Source organism: Bombus huntii, chromosome 4 (genome assembly GCF_024542735.1).
Source record: "Bombus huntii isolate Logan2020A chromosome 4, iyBomHunt1.1, whole genome shotgun sequence".
NCBI classification, from domain to species: Eukaryota; Metazoa; Arthropoda; class Insecta; order Hymenoptera; family Apidae; genus Bombus; species Bombus huntii.
The window spans coordinates 3,832,248-3,847,776 of record NC_066241.1 but is presented as its reverse complement, the minus strand read 5'-3'; the positions used below and the strand labels follow the sequence as shown (position 1 = coordinate 3,847,776).

General features: G+C 44.1%; 1 protein-coding gene and 1 long non-coding RNA gene across 6 annotated transcripts in view; both read right to left on the bottom strand.

The window, feature by feature from the left end:
• Nucleotides 1–15,529, bottom strand: part of LOC126865270 (formin-binding protein 1-like) — a 31,751-nt gene that overhangs the window by 10,438 nt on the left and 5,784 nt on the right. The gene's annotated exons all lie outside the window — the stretch shown is intronic.
• Nucleotides 9,503–11,555, bottom strand: LOC126865295 (uncharacterized). Its single transcript, XR_007689475.1, has 3 exons — nucleotides 10,966–11,555; nucleotides 10,223–10,385; nucleotides 9,503–10,024 (listed from the first exon to the last, which is right to left on the bottom strand). It is a non-coding gene; the product is annotated as an uncharacterized LOC126865295 (long non-coding RNA).

The following is a 15,529-nucleotide window of genomic DNA, read 5'->3' as shown; positions in this document are numbered from 1 at the left end:
AAGAACTCTGATCGATTATTGCGAACTACCAACTATCGACTCGGACCGATGTGTAACGACTCTAACTGACTGTAACGACTGAGTTTTCGTCACAATGATGCTGCAGAGGAAAACTATGATGCGGTCTAAGGATGCGAGATCATCGGATTCCCTGAGGAAAGCCTTGATTCGGAAAGTGAAGGAAATGGACGTCGCTGTTAATTGGCTAATTCTATGTCGGTGGTTGGAAAAAAGTGCTAACTGTCCTCGAGAGAAAGTTGCTAGTGGGAAGCATCATACGTGAGAAAAACAGATTTCTCGTATCTTCCCGTAGTAGGTGATAGATTTAGGGACTGTTGAGAGAAAGACTATTTGTCCCTTCGGAGAATCTTAGCTAAACAAATCCTAAGATTTATAGGAGTCCTTAGGCTAGCTGAAAATATTCTGTGAGGATGTATCGACATCTGGCAATCATCTTACCCGAAGAATAGGGTTTTATGTAGCGAGCCACGTAGCAAAAGCCGTTGGAAAGTTTACTGTGGAGTGCCGCTGCAGATCGGAACATATCTCCACGTCTCGACGTCGTCTGCCAACAGCAAAGGGAGAAAGAGAGAATTTTTCTTCGCAGGGACATGGTCGAACGGCGACGGTGTGCACGCTAGGCAGTACTCGGCGTGTATGTATTCATCACGGTCGACGACTGAGAAAACCTCCTGGCACACATATACGCATTGCCCTCCTCAGGACAATGAAGGATTTCGCAAGGCTGCCGGTGGAAAGATTTCTGACCGTTTAGCGACTCGGCACGAAAAGTGAAACTGGACTCTGCTTGCCATTGCCGCAACGTACACCCGCGATTCCAACTGGTCGGGCACCACCAAGCCAGAGACCCATAGGTTCTGACTGTTTTATCGGACTTATGAATCGCAACGGTACCGCTACCGTACAGCCTCGACCAGCTCTTTCTTCCGCCGACGAATTTTCATTCACATTTTGAACGAGCCTCGTGAATGGAGAGCGCGCGTATTACGTAGACTCACGATGATCGATGCGAACGACGATGCGAAAGAAATATGTACAACGAGATCATAAATCGTATTATCCGAGATGTCGCATAGCGCCACCTATAAAAGATATCCAGATTGAATATCCTATTTTACGCGTTTCAACGAGTACCTAAACGTAAACTTGGTGCCGTCGTAACTCCAACGTTTATGCCGGACACTCGAAACACGTAACTTCGATTTTACGACCCCTTCTTTTACCGGCTACACGCAAGAAGCCTCATCAATCGAAAGTTTAATTCATTCACGTAGAGAGGAACGTATCCGGGTTCCGCACCGTGGAATATCGTGTTCGTGGAATTCTCTTCTGAAAAGTATTCGCTTCGCGTGATGACCCGAAACCGATTAAACCGCATAGCGCCACAGCACCGAGAATTCCTCAAGGTTCTGGGAACATGAAAGAAAACGACATTCGCCGTAGCGCACCGAGTTACGGAATGGAAGCTTTATCGTTCAAGGACGATCCTGTCTTTCAACACTTACGCTAGTCGCGGCATAAGGACAAATCGAGCTCTACGGTACACGGCGGCAACGTTTACTCCGTTCGTGTTCGGGGAAAGAGAGTGGAAAAGAGCGGAAGGGACGGGAGGGAAGCCAGATCGAGTCGCCTATGCTCCGGCATTCGAAACGCGTTACTTTCATTTCCAACAAGTAGCCATTCAAGGGCCACGCACAGATCGTAAGACGCGCGTCTACGTGTACAGACATCGGCGATCGGCAGCTCTTTCCTTTTTCGAGATCCACCTCGAACCAGTTGCATAAAAGGAAAAAAAAAAAGGAAAGAAACGAACAAGATCTCGTGACGCATCGATGTCACACGTCCAGGATGTATCTAGCTGGTGTACATGCATTAAAGTTGATTAAAGTAATTATCTGACATCGTGTTGATGGTGACAAGATATGGAAAATACAGGCAGAGGAAAAACGCGAGTCATCAAATCATACGTTTTACGCAATTAATCGATGTTAAACGTGTCACGATATGTAATAGAATACATCGTAAGAAGATTGGGTCGTGAGCACGTTTTTAATCGTTCGATGTATAACAGAAATTACATTTAACGGCATAACAGAAATAACACAGTAATGAAGTAACGAAATAACGCAGAACTCTACGATCAACACGACTCGATTCTTTTAAACCTTGAACTCTTTAACAATTCACATTGGACTCTCAGTCGTACCGTACATGCTTCGTGATTTCACGCGCACAGCAAACATTCTTCGAACGGAGTGTGGTCGAACCTGCACGTGTATTCTATTGAATCTAATATGAACATTCTTACTCTCACGACGTGGTTATGGTTGAAGTCGCGTCGCTTTTCGATATATAGCACGGACTAGATTCGAACGGGATTAGTTTATATTCTAAAATGCTACTCTACGTAGATGTTTATTCCATCGTGTCAATCACCGTTTCAGCCCGCCCGTAACACCTAAGATGTTAACCAAAGTACATATACAATCTAAAGTTACAAAGTGGCGGAGGAAGAGACAAAGTCTTTGCGATATCGATTCGAGACTCGTTTTGTCGTCGTAAACTGGAATATCCAGGAGACCAAGCTAATCGTAGCAGGTATAATATGATACGTGTACCGAGTAGCGATACAGACGAGCGGTGATACGATACTATATCTGGTACCGAACACGCTCGAATCAGATACCTAACAATAAGTCATATGTCGTAGACTCGATCGTAGAGATTCGCCAATAATTTACCAGCTGTTACGCCAGGTAAAACATAATTTTCCCGAATCGTTCGCGACTTTCTCATTGTGATAACTGTACGCGATCGACGTCGTAACCGGGGCAATTTGCAACTAAATAACGGAGAACTAGTAACGCAGGTGATAGTCGAACTCGGACTTTCGAACGTACAGGAACAGAAAAACCTATCATTTTATCCTTTTCCTCGCCGATTCGCGCCACTTCGCTCTATCTTGACCAGCGACTGATTTTATTTTCACGCCGCACCGCCTCCGATATCGGCGGTCTAATTATAATTATCGAACTGAGCCTCGTCGTTTATTGGGGGAAAAACACGAATATTACGTAAATCGGTTCAAGCGGAATACCTTACGTTCAGAACAGGATATTGCTTCGATCGAGAGATACAAAGAGCGACCGAGTATCCATATTAAATATATACGAGATCGTAGAAGAATTTATACATCTATCGCTCCGGATCTATTTAGCTTTAGATAACTCAACATGTTTGAAATTAGTCGACTAATTACGCGTGACTTGAAAATAAAATCAACTTTCTATATAACTACCATTTCACATAAAATTATTCTCAGCTCGCAGGACGCAGGAAAGCAAACACTCTGTAAAATCGCTGGAACAGCGTACAACCACTTCGATTGATCGAAGAGTTTCATCAATACGGTTCGAGTTGTTCGATTTTCATTCGGTAGGACGCGAATGAAATTATAGCCCATTATCTGGAATCGATTTTCAGCGAGCAAAGCCTCCCCACGATGTATACGCACGGTTGTACACCGGCGAAGCGGCCTGAGCCGAGTTTCCCCACGACCAATCCTGCGTTTTCTGTACCGCAGGTCGATAGATGAAAAACGTGCACCGCCATGTCCGGCCGCTCTATGACTCACCCTTTAGGTCCGATCTTTTTCACAGACAAGCACTTGCAACGTCGACCTAACCTTGCCAAACGTAGACTATCCAGGTCGGTTATTTCCGTTATGCACGTGCATGGCAGTTGCCTTTGTCCAACCACCGCCATACCTGACACTATTTTCTCGCTTTTACGATATCTTCAGGCTTCGAGTTTCGGCTTGTCGAACTGGTCCCCGATATTCGGGACACCTTCGACTGCCTTCGACCACGGCATCTACAGACGCGTTCCTTCCTTTCTGTCCTTTTCAGCAATTCTTTCCGACTTGGAAGTCGTTAAGAAAGATTTCTGGCAGGCAATCACGTTTCTTCCCTACCACGAGAGCAAGGCATAATTCCGATTCTTGTCTACTATATTCTATACAAATATCCTTGCTCGTTAGAACCGGTTTATCATGCAACTTCAAAGACTTTAATTGAACGGAGTAAGAAATAAAAGACGTTAAAAAGGTAGTTTCTAAAACTTTCCAGAAAATTACGGCGTACAAAGACAAACCGTGAAACGTGCAAGTCAGAGAGTAGCTCGGAGAGTCGCATAAGCCCAGTGGGCAGTCTTTGATTAACTAAAATTTCTTTTCGTCGCGGTGAAATGGGAACGCGATCGCGTCGAGGGCACCGAAAGTACGCGGCTCGCCGAAAGACCGGTTGAAAAAGTTTCCAAGAGCAGGTCGGTGTTAATTAATTCGGCGAGAGCGAGCTGAAAAAAGCGTTGTTCGCCGTGAGACAGTGGGAAAAGTGGGGAAGACGAACATCGTGGAAAATCAATATTCCAGCTCGGACACGCGTTATCGTAATTCAAAGAATAATGGAACAAAAATTGCAAAGTATTTCGTGTTATAAAAATTGTTTGGAAACCAGAGACACGTGTAAGATAAAGCGAGAACGAAACGCTGCACGACTCGAACAAGTGTGTATTATGAGTCATGAAATCGTGCTGGGGTGCTTTCGTACCCTCCACCACCCTATTGATCCTGCATTTCTCTGTGTATACTCACGCAACTTCAAAGAGCAACAGAGAGGGCCAGGGAAACGAGGGCGATGGAAGAAGGATAGGGGTGACAAGCAGACAGACAGCGAGGAACAGACAGAGAAATTTGTCGCGCGACAAACACGAGTACGCGCACGATACTACTCCACTAGGTATATATACGTTTGAAGACAGGAGGAAACGAACAGGATCGTCGATACGACGAGAGATCATTGACGAACGAGACGATCGAGTACGATGATTTAAAGTTTAGATGGAGTTTTCGAGTACTATACGCCGTGGGACGTCGGTCAAATATTGACGAAGAGCAATCGAGGATTATATAAATAGGGCGTGGCTCCGAGGCGAGACAAAATGTTTCGCTACACCTTGTCTCACGATGTCTGACAGTTCGAAAAAAACATACTGGTCTTGCCAACTTTGCAAATAGAAATCTTAGTTTTGAATCACACAACCTACTATTTATCTACCACTAGCGACGATAAAACGCGATAGCAAATAGAATCGGTTTCGTGCTTGAACCGCTCAGCCAGAAATGTGCAGTCACACTGACGGACAAACAGGAGAAAACGAACCAAAGGAAAACAATACAACGTGGTCGGCGAAGACGAACAGATGCGAATAGCCCGCTAACGTACTCTTGTTCTTCGGTAAAGGTAGATACGATACTCCACACTTTCGTCTATGTTCGTAACACGTCGTTCGTGTGTACTAACGAGTAACCAGTGAAACACGAGAGCACGGTGGCTGCATTTAATAAGCAGACGGAACGTTGAACCAACAGCGAGCGTACGTACGCGTCTAGTGTCGTTGGCTCGTGCGGTGCATACGGGTGCATGCAACATGTTCAAGGTGGTGCATACTTAGTTAGATGCGCCTGTGCGCGCAAGCATACGTACACACGTGTAACGAGAATAAAGAAAAAAAGAAGAAGAAAAGAAAAGAGAAGCATAGAAAAGACTAATTGCTAAGGTAGTCGCAAGAGCCGTTGACGGATACACGATACGAGGCTGTTGCATGATAGAAACGCCGAGAATGCGCCGTTGTCTTTAATGCAATCCAGCGTGAATAATCTGCACAGAGATGAACGCTACGCTGTGCGTTCGGATGTCTCGCGAAAATAGCATGCTTGACTCTGGCACACAGAGGAGTGTGGTTCTCGGCCGTTTGCAACCAAGTAGACTTCAAATTCACATTCAGTTTTCACAGTGTTCCAAAGAGTACCAGTTCGGAACGCTACAGTTCCCCACTCTAGGAGATCGTTCGCTTTCGCGAAACGGGACAGGGCCTTCTCGACGACGCGAAAAAATACTCCAGAATTAGGTACCCTTGAATCTCTCCTTTGAAATGCCGTACGGGGAACGAGAGCGAGTGCACTCGTCGCTCAAACGCCGAAATTCAAACGACTTTCCTTCCCACCCGGCCTTTCTCTCTTGCGTGACCTTCCGAGGACGTACGACGTCGTCGTTCCTCCGCGCCAGCCTAGCGATCGCTCGCTGCTCCGCTCGAATGACGCGCGCATAACTTCCATACTCGATTTTCCAAGGCTGACTCCTAGCCACGGACTTTTCACACGTTTTTTCCACCACTGACAGATCCCTGCTCTCGAGCTTTTAATAGACGCCATAAATCGTTTCACGTCCGTACAAGTGCTCGCTTGATCGAAGACGAATCGTCCCGGTCGCCAAAGATAAATCGCGCTCGCACGATTTTCTAATTAAGCCTCGTGTCAATTGGCCGACTCTTACAACGTCGCGTTTATTTCAGCCTTATCGGTATCCGTAAGACACCGTTATGCAACTTGTGCTCGCCTAAGTCGATCGTATCTCTCGAATGGCGATAAAAAAAACCTCCAACGACTGACGTTATTTATCGAATAAAGCCTCGCGCCAGTTTTGCTCGAAATCGTATCGTAGTACGCGAGAAACGGATCCGGCGCGATAGACGATCGAGAATACTCGCACACTCGCAAATTCTCAGGAATGTTACCCTAGGTCGTACTATCGCGGATCGTACGCTGACGGTGTAATGGGTAAACTCGTCCTCTGCTGAGAGACGAATGATGCGGATTACGGAACAAAGAGCTTCAATCGCGACTCATCGTCGGTCAACGAGAAAGTCGCGTGGTCCGACTGACGCCTTTTATCGCTCGTCCACAGGCGGAGATGGTTTACGAAGCGACAGAAGATCAAACCGTCATCAAAACAATACGACGCTTTGTCCGAGCTTTTACTTTACGCCATCTTATCGATCCTATCTTAATTCCAAGAGCGAGGAACGCCCACGCATGGCACAAACATCATAGTTATTTCAGAATATCTTATCTATAAATCGAATCGTGGGTCAAAGATGGGTACAATGTCTCGCAAGACGTCCAATTATGCCATCGATTCGGTGATTTCACGAGAGTACTGTGCGTTTAGATAAACTTTCTCTTTTCTTGATCTTCAACGAAATACTTCTATTATCCCTTTGCGTTACGTGTAGCAGTAACCAGTATACGTATAACGTAAAAGAAGACTAAAGCTCATTTTTTCCGATCGGGTACCGGCCACGGGATCAGCTTCCACCAATTCTTTTTTTGTAGCTCAATAAATCGACAGATTCGACTTCTCATTTCTCCTTCGTAACCAGTACGTGCCATTAACTAAACGCAGAAATGCATAAAGATCGATTGAATAATAGAAAACCTGTATCTCGAGCGGGGCAACAACTTTCCTTGCAGAGATTCTGCGCAGGCCACGATGCGTTTCATATGCATGATATACATTTCAGCCTGTCAACGACCATTGTCGTGCTAACTGGCCTATCGTGATCTCCGTTATACCAAAGGACAGACGTAATTATCCGACGGATTATAGTTTGCTAATATTTTTCTTGCTGCGGTTAAGGTCAAAGACCTTGAGTCCCACGACGACCAAGTCCATTCATCTTCTTCGACGATTAAGGTAAACCTCGTGCGATCGCCAACTACGAAATATCTGCATTGTTGAGAGCGAAACGAAGCCCGTGAGCGTTCAGTTCGTCGCGTTAATCCTCGGGGGAAAATGGGTCGAGCGATACATCGTGCCAATAGGCCACCGTTTATCTGTACCTGAAATTATTCCTAAGGCGTATCGCGATTTCCTGATTATTCGCCAGTCTTAGACAGAGTTATCGGCAATCCGTATAATGACCGGTGTGCCAAGTAGTTTATTTATAGGCATTCGACGTAGTCGGTAACCACGAACGGCGTAAACACTTCACAGAGAAGGAACACTTCACAGAGAAGTAACCGTAGGACGTCAGAGCTTATTGATCGTTGCAACTAATACTATCTGGCAGTCGTCTTGCATTTCGTTACGCAAAAACAGAAACGTTTCATTGGGAGTATCGAGCGTATTTCCGTCTTTCAAGGCGAAGAAGCTTCGAAAATGTTCGTTGTTTTGTATTTTATATAAACTTTGTTTATAATTACTGCAAAAAAGATGTTATATCGTAAATAAACGAGGTCGCGTGTCGGACTAACCTTCGTGTTTGAATTTCTTCCAGAGAAATGTTTATATTTATAAATGTTTATATCAAGCAAGCTTCAACTATTCGATCCAATGAAGAATCTTATAGTACAGTACTTTTCGGATCTATTAAAAATTCACATCGACAGACTAGAAAAATAAAAGATCGGACTTGTACTTTACACCCTTGGAAATAAAGTTAATCTGGTCGAATTCAATGAGCAAGCGATTTCAAGTACCGTTCGATCAATTCCATGAAAACGATAATACATTACAGTTTTTGATATCTCACGCGAGCCAGGCCAGTCATCTAGATTGGAACTAGTCGCCTACTGACTATCTTTCTCGTTTCCGCACCACGCTGGTCGGAAAATAGAATATGTAATTCTATTTCACAAGGTCCCTGATCGAAGACAATAGTCGTTCCCGTGGGTTACAAAGTTCGCGATGGAAAACGCTTGAAACGGAAAGGGATTCGAAGAAGCGGAAGAGAAGCGCGCTCAATTGTTCTTTGAAGAAAAAGGCTGGCTGCGTGGACGAGCCAAGGGGTCATACCCAACCCCGCAGCAGGTTAAGAGTTCTCTTCCTTCGGCGACAATGCTACCGACGCCGCGACGCGACGACACGTTCCACGTGTCTCGTCTACGCCTTTTCAAGCTAGACACAAGCTCGAGTGCCAGCGGCTACTTGAAGCGTGTACAATCGTAACTATGCAACGCGAATTAATTAGCACGGAATCACCGGAACATTTCGTTACTATCGTTGGACGCGGTCAATGACTCGGCAGACCTTCGCACTGTTTTTTCTCCCTCTCCAGATAATACGAGCAGTCGCTCGCGCACTCTGTCATTCAGGCTCATTGTTTTTTTCCACTCTCTACTTTGTTTACCTCTCTCTCTCTCTCTCTCTTTCTCTCTTCCTCTCTATTCAACTATGACCGGTATTGTCGTGGAGTGGACACGTTCTCGTATCGCCATGGCCATTTTAATGGAAAAACGAGCACGCTTTTCACGTCCATACGTTTCGAGTTGACGCGCGATCTTTCGATGAATCGTGAACATCCCGCTGTGCATTTAGAAAAGGCACAGATCAGAGATAAGAAGAACGAAAATAAGAGAACCGATGCTCTGGTATCGTATTTATGCACGTATTCTCTCGATAACGAGTATTTATACTTTGATCGCATGAGTAATGCATTTTCAGGATTTTGTACTCGGCGATAGCATGTCTGATCAAAAGCGTATTAATACTCGTAGATAATCAAGCTTCTGCGGCCTTTGCAGCTTTTGGTGGAAACGGAAAAGGGAGAATCGACAACGAGGGTGAAATAATTATGCTCCACCGAAATTTAAATACAAATCCATCGAGAATCGTCAAAGTACATAATTACTGGCAGCTTTGATACTTATAGAACTCGGAGGTCTCCCGACGATATTTAAATAAAATTAAAGAAGTACAGAGCGTTTGCTCTCGTCGAATGGAGCGTAAACGAAATGTTTGCGGCATACTGCTCGTTAAGTATTTTCCTGTTCGAGAGGACGAAATCCATGTTCTCGAAAGTCTTAACAAGGACCCTTGGAAACTCTTCTCTCCTCTTGAACACGGCTTCATCGCCGGCAACGGGGTCGTGGTCTTGTTATCTCGAGTCAATGCAATTCGTGCACAACACTGATTCATCCGATGTTATCCGTTTTGTTCTGTCCCAGGGACTGAATGCAGCAACATGATATTATACCACATAGGAGACTCGAGCACCTGTGAGTCTTCAGATAGCCGATATGATTTGTAACTGCTTCACCACCACTGAAGCGAAGACCACCGGAGACTCCGAAGAGCATCAGGAGTATCTCTGAACAAAGGTAGCCCTAAGAATTTGAGAAAAAATAAAAATAGTAGTAGGGGAGAATCGTGCAGCACCAGCCGGCATACTTTTATTTGCATACACAACTTTTTCCATATTTCATATTCCAAGTGTTAAAAATTAATTGATATTTTATTTCTCGGGTAATTCAATGTTCCTTTTCTACTATGTATACCATATCTAGCCTAATAAGTGTAATTACCAGCGCCAGTTTTACAATTTTCTTCGTATATTATATATGCCATAGTCTGAAACGTTTCCACGCGTTTGTCGTTCACAGCCGACCATCCAATCATTACCAACCGGTACCAACCGATCAGCCATCGACCAGTACAAACCAAACCCTTTTTATCTGCAAGTTCAATCTGTTGGCAAGTGATAGTAAATGAGAAAATGTTCGTTTGAACCTTCTTCTACCTTTCCTCGCAGAAAAAAGTCTGAAATTCCAAAGCGGAAGAGAGGAAATTAGATAGAGGGAATACGGATGCGACTTTAAAGCTATTCCTCGAAAATAAGATGACTCGGGTACAGGGCGTAGAGATTTTCAATGTTCCAAAAACGACGAACGTGAGGGCTGCTCACGCGTCCAATACACAGACAAAGAAAACATTAGTTGCTTGTGATATATTTAAAAATAAAATTTGAGTAAAAATGTGTGTCCTAAGATCCACGTATTTCTTTAACATTATTAAGCATTTAGGTTGAAAAATCTATTAATTGAACAATTTATCTGGACGATACTTTTTCGTTTCCTATAAATTTCGACATTTTCACAAGATTAAGTTCCATTTGTACAAGCTCATTTTCTAAATTCTGATTTTTATCGACTCTAGCCCATGATATAACAAACAAAACAAAGATTTCAACACTTTCTATACAGCCACACGTTATTCATTATTTAAAATATATAACTCTGTTATTAAACATCGAGTAATTATTACTCACTCTATCTGCAATTTGACTTTCGCGATCAATAGTACAAAGATAAAAAAGAAACGTATCTCCAACTATCCCCGCAATCGTAGGATTCACAAAATTACGCGTATCAAGGCACATTTTGTCATATACCAAAAGAAGCGGAAGCAAATGGAACACCGTTGAAGCAACAGAATCCAACTAGAACTAGATAGAAGCCTAGTAAGCGTGGGCTTTTTTATCATTTGGGCAGTCTACTCTCTTTTTCATAAAGTTGCATATGTAACAGAATACGCGTCTTTGATTTCTCTCATAACTTTAATTCACTCTCGTCGTTCAAATAAATATCAACTCGCCACACACTTTCGTTCTGCTAAAGATTTACTTCGTCGTAGATTTATCATTCCAGTTTTACCTTGTAGCCTACCTCACTTTCAAGCTATGCTATACCACGATCGACGAGAAAAAAGCGACAAATTCACCGCACGTACGGTATTAAGCAAGAACTTAATAACTAACCGGCTTCTCGACGATCGTAGCTGGCTCCATCATATTTGCCAGCCAACACGTTACACGCCGTATACAAGACACAGCACGATATAATTGTGCACTAAAGTTAGAAGCTAATTTTCCACGAGCCTGACTGATGCTACTCGCGCCGCGCATATTGGGGATGCCCTAACGAAGATTTGGCAAGCCGACGACAAGAATCGAGCATACAAAACGCATATACATTCTCACTCGTTATACGACACTGCTACGATCGAAAATCGGACGTTTGCTTCTGCTTGCGCAAGAATGCGTTACGTGCATGCATAACGAGGCAAAACACGGGCTACGAAACTGCGTGGCGTACGAGAAAGGAATCGAACGGTCAAATCCTAGCCGTGTAAAGGGTCACAACCATGAACGACTACAGTATGCCAGGTGACATCCGATCTCGGCACACTTCACCATCGATTTTCGTGAATCTGCGCCGCCTAAGTCGTTTCAGATCCTTGAAACGTTAAATGTTAAAGTTCACGCCTCGCGAAGATCGAACGAATCGTGTCTTGCGTGTCTTCGAACTCGATCGAAGCTCGAAGCGAAGGTTGAACCTATACATCTGTTCAATGTCTTCGAATACCGCAATTTCATAGCCGAAGGTGAACATATTCGAAGGCTACGAGGCTTGTAGTTTTCGCGTGTTACCTTATAATTCTAATTAGGATTATCGCATATGATCTTCCTACCAAGTTCGTTGTTATCCGACGAATGCCGGTTTCTCAATTGACGAACTAAGTATTCCGATTAGTCCGTTACGAAACTCTGACGGGTAACAATGTATATTCTTACGTGTCTGAAAATCCTAAGAATCTACGCTACGTCGTTGCGACGCTGTTTCGAGAAAATGCATACGCCTCGGGGAACGAACAATTAATAAATCGCAGCTGCACGATAAGAATCGCGTCGTACTTGCAATTAAAAATCGATATCCCAATTACGAGCTTCTGTGCGGAGAAATAGCTGTGATTCTTTTACGTATTTCTTTCGGACAATAGATTAGATCGATAAAGAGACGCTTGCGAATCTTGGAAACCTTTACTAATATAACTCTACCACTATCCGTTCTAGGACACGCGCAGTATATACATCACAGTGATCGCGCATTAAAATGTATTATGACGAGAACTCATAAAATCTCGAAACTTTATAACAAGATCCTCAAATGGATGCGGATCTTACGTGTAGTTTGCAGTTCATCTATGCAGTGCACATTCGTATAAAGAACACACCTGTACCACTTTTCTACCAAGCTTCTCAAACATAAATCTGGCGAATCACGAAGCGTCATTGGTGCGAAATCGGAATTGGTGCGAATTGTACTCGAAAGTACAATAGTCCGTCTGTTTCTCAGCGGCGCAAAAAGGCGCAACTCGGTTTTGCGTTTATCGATCGACCCATGGAGGAGGAGACCGTACGACGTCAGCTTTAACGTGTATATAGAGAGATTCTCTCTACGATACGCTGCGTCTCGAATATACCTAGAGAACGACAATTCCGGTCCACTTCCGACTGGCTAATGTGAAAAACCTTGCCCTTCTTCGTCGTAGAATTTCATTTAGAGACCAGTAGAGCTTATCGATTCTCAAAGTGGAGCGCGGACCTGTAACGAAGCAGACTCGCCGCGTTTCACTTCCGATACACCGACTACCGCGAGGAACAAAATCCAGGCAATTGCCCGATAGAAAGAAAAGGGTCAATGATCGAATAACAGGAAGCGATTTCGAAAGATCGAAAAAAAAGTCTAGGAATTATGACAATTCCTCCGACAGATTGCTCCACGAAGACCTTTCTAACCCTTGCTGCCACAAAATAGATTAGGCGGGCAATTAGATTGTCGTCTGTTCGTTAAATACATATTAAACAAGACAAAGTATGTTACAACGACACGAACCTTCAAGAAACGCCATTAATTCGGGCTAATGTCTGAAAAAGATGACGCGTAAAAATTTGTCTTTCGACGAAGTAGTAGATAAAGAAACATACTCGCCTCCGCTCGGCGAATCGTATAAGGTAGCCGCACCATACGAGAGTCTATCGAATGGACGTTTAATTCGTCAGCGTGAAAACACCGTAAAAACGAAACAAGTATCGTTTTTAGAAGCTCACACCCACGAACAACTTAAAGCTTCTCTCTCTCCTATTCTATGTTGCACGATTCGTGTGCGCGTAAACGTGCTCTCTCGCCTCTACGGTATATTTATAGAGATTTGGCGCAATGCGTGGGTGGGGCAAGTTCGTGAGCACTTTCTTTGCCTCACGGTCCACGCACACGCAGAATATACGTGCCGGCTCTCGAAGAAACATTCATACATGCGGGCAAAAATACGTGGCTCGGCCAAGAGATATTTGGCGAGGAATCGACCGAACAGGCGATCGACTTTCTTTTTTCCTTTCTTACGTCTTCGCTCTTTAATTATCGCCTTTCGTTTTATTTTCTCGCAACGATTGAATTTTTCACTTTAATTCCATCGCATCGTGATCAACCCCTTGCGCTGTTCCTTGAATAGCAATTTCAGTAAACATTGGCTACTCGTTGCAGCAACGGTCTGTTAAATAAACAATCTGTGTTTAATAATTGAAATTAATTATTAAATGATTGGCAAGGAGTTAATTAATTCGTACGACTGGTTGTCCATTTAATGGAGAAAAGGTCGATGTTGGAAAAACGCAAGAAGATCCACAAGAAGATAGATAGAAAATAGGAAAGAAAAGATAAAGAAGGAGAATAGAAAAGAAAGTATTCACAGAGGTAGAAACGATGAACTTTCGGGGCGAGAATGAAAAAATTCAAGTGCAAGTTCCCCGGTCGGCGTCTCGCTGAGCGACCTCGGCACGCGTGTTCTGCCGCAAAGAAGAAATGCACTCTCGGCATATAGCAGCGTCACGGCGAAAACCGGCTGCAAAAGGGACACGCTGCTTAAGGAAAGAAGAAGGAGCGCCTCCCTGAGAGCGAGCAGTCCCGCCAGAATCCCGGTGATTTTTCTTCGCCACCGCGAACCGTTCCCCACCTTTGCGTCGACCAGGTCCTCTCGTGAGCTTCGCGAGACCCGTTCGAGCCTGGCTCTGCCGAACCTGAACCTCCTCGCGATATTAATTCGAAATTCTATGGAAGAGAACCGGTGAATCGGATAACGAGCGATGCGCGATCGCAAGGAACGCCATGCACCGGAACGAACAAGAGGTCTTCTTTCGTAAAAAACGAACGAGTCTTAGTATATTTAGGATCTTTAGAACGAGCAGGAATTTCTTACAAATTGTAATCGGATCGTAAGATTCGACGAGTGAAAGTAAACGGCGAAATTCGAATACTTCCTCGATGGAATTTACAATCGTAACGTAATTAAATTGATAGAGAGACCGCATTAGAGGAGATGTCACAGCGAACGCTTCTGTTACCAGAGAAAAAGGAAACATCCCGAGCGGTGGTATTTCAAGAATTCTTCGAATACTTGGAATATACATATCCGCGAAGCAAGTGGAAATATGACAGAGGCGAAGAACCCAATGGCTGTAGCGAGTGGAAAGAAGCGACGCGAGAATGTAATAAAACAGTGGCAAAATGTTTAAAGAATATAAACGAGTTAGAAAGTAGAGAAGAACGAAGCAACTGAAGGGCATCCCTAATTATGGCATGGAGAAAAGTTAAGAACAAAGTATTATGCTCGTGCGTGGAAGAAGGTTCTTGCAAACGATTCGAACTTTCACCTGAGACGCGCGTCTATTGGATAATTGAGTTAATAAGTTCTATCAGCATAATAGAATGTAATTAAAGTAAAGAGCGCATAATCGCGGTCAGAAAAATACTCACAGAGAACGATTTCTCGAGTCCCGAGTATTATGAGAATTCCTGAACACGGGGCGAGACACAAAGCGTGTAATCATGCAAACATCTTCCTTCGTCCATGCTCGAGGCTAGCTACCGGTTGTGTCCATGGGACGTGGGAACCGCAAGTCTCAGACGCCGCTTGAAATTTCGAATTCATGGATTCCATTGTACACCATAAAGCAACCATGCAGTCTCGCCGAGTGACTTTGCACTTTAACGAAC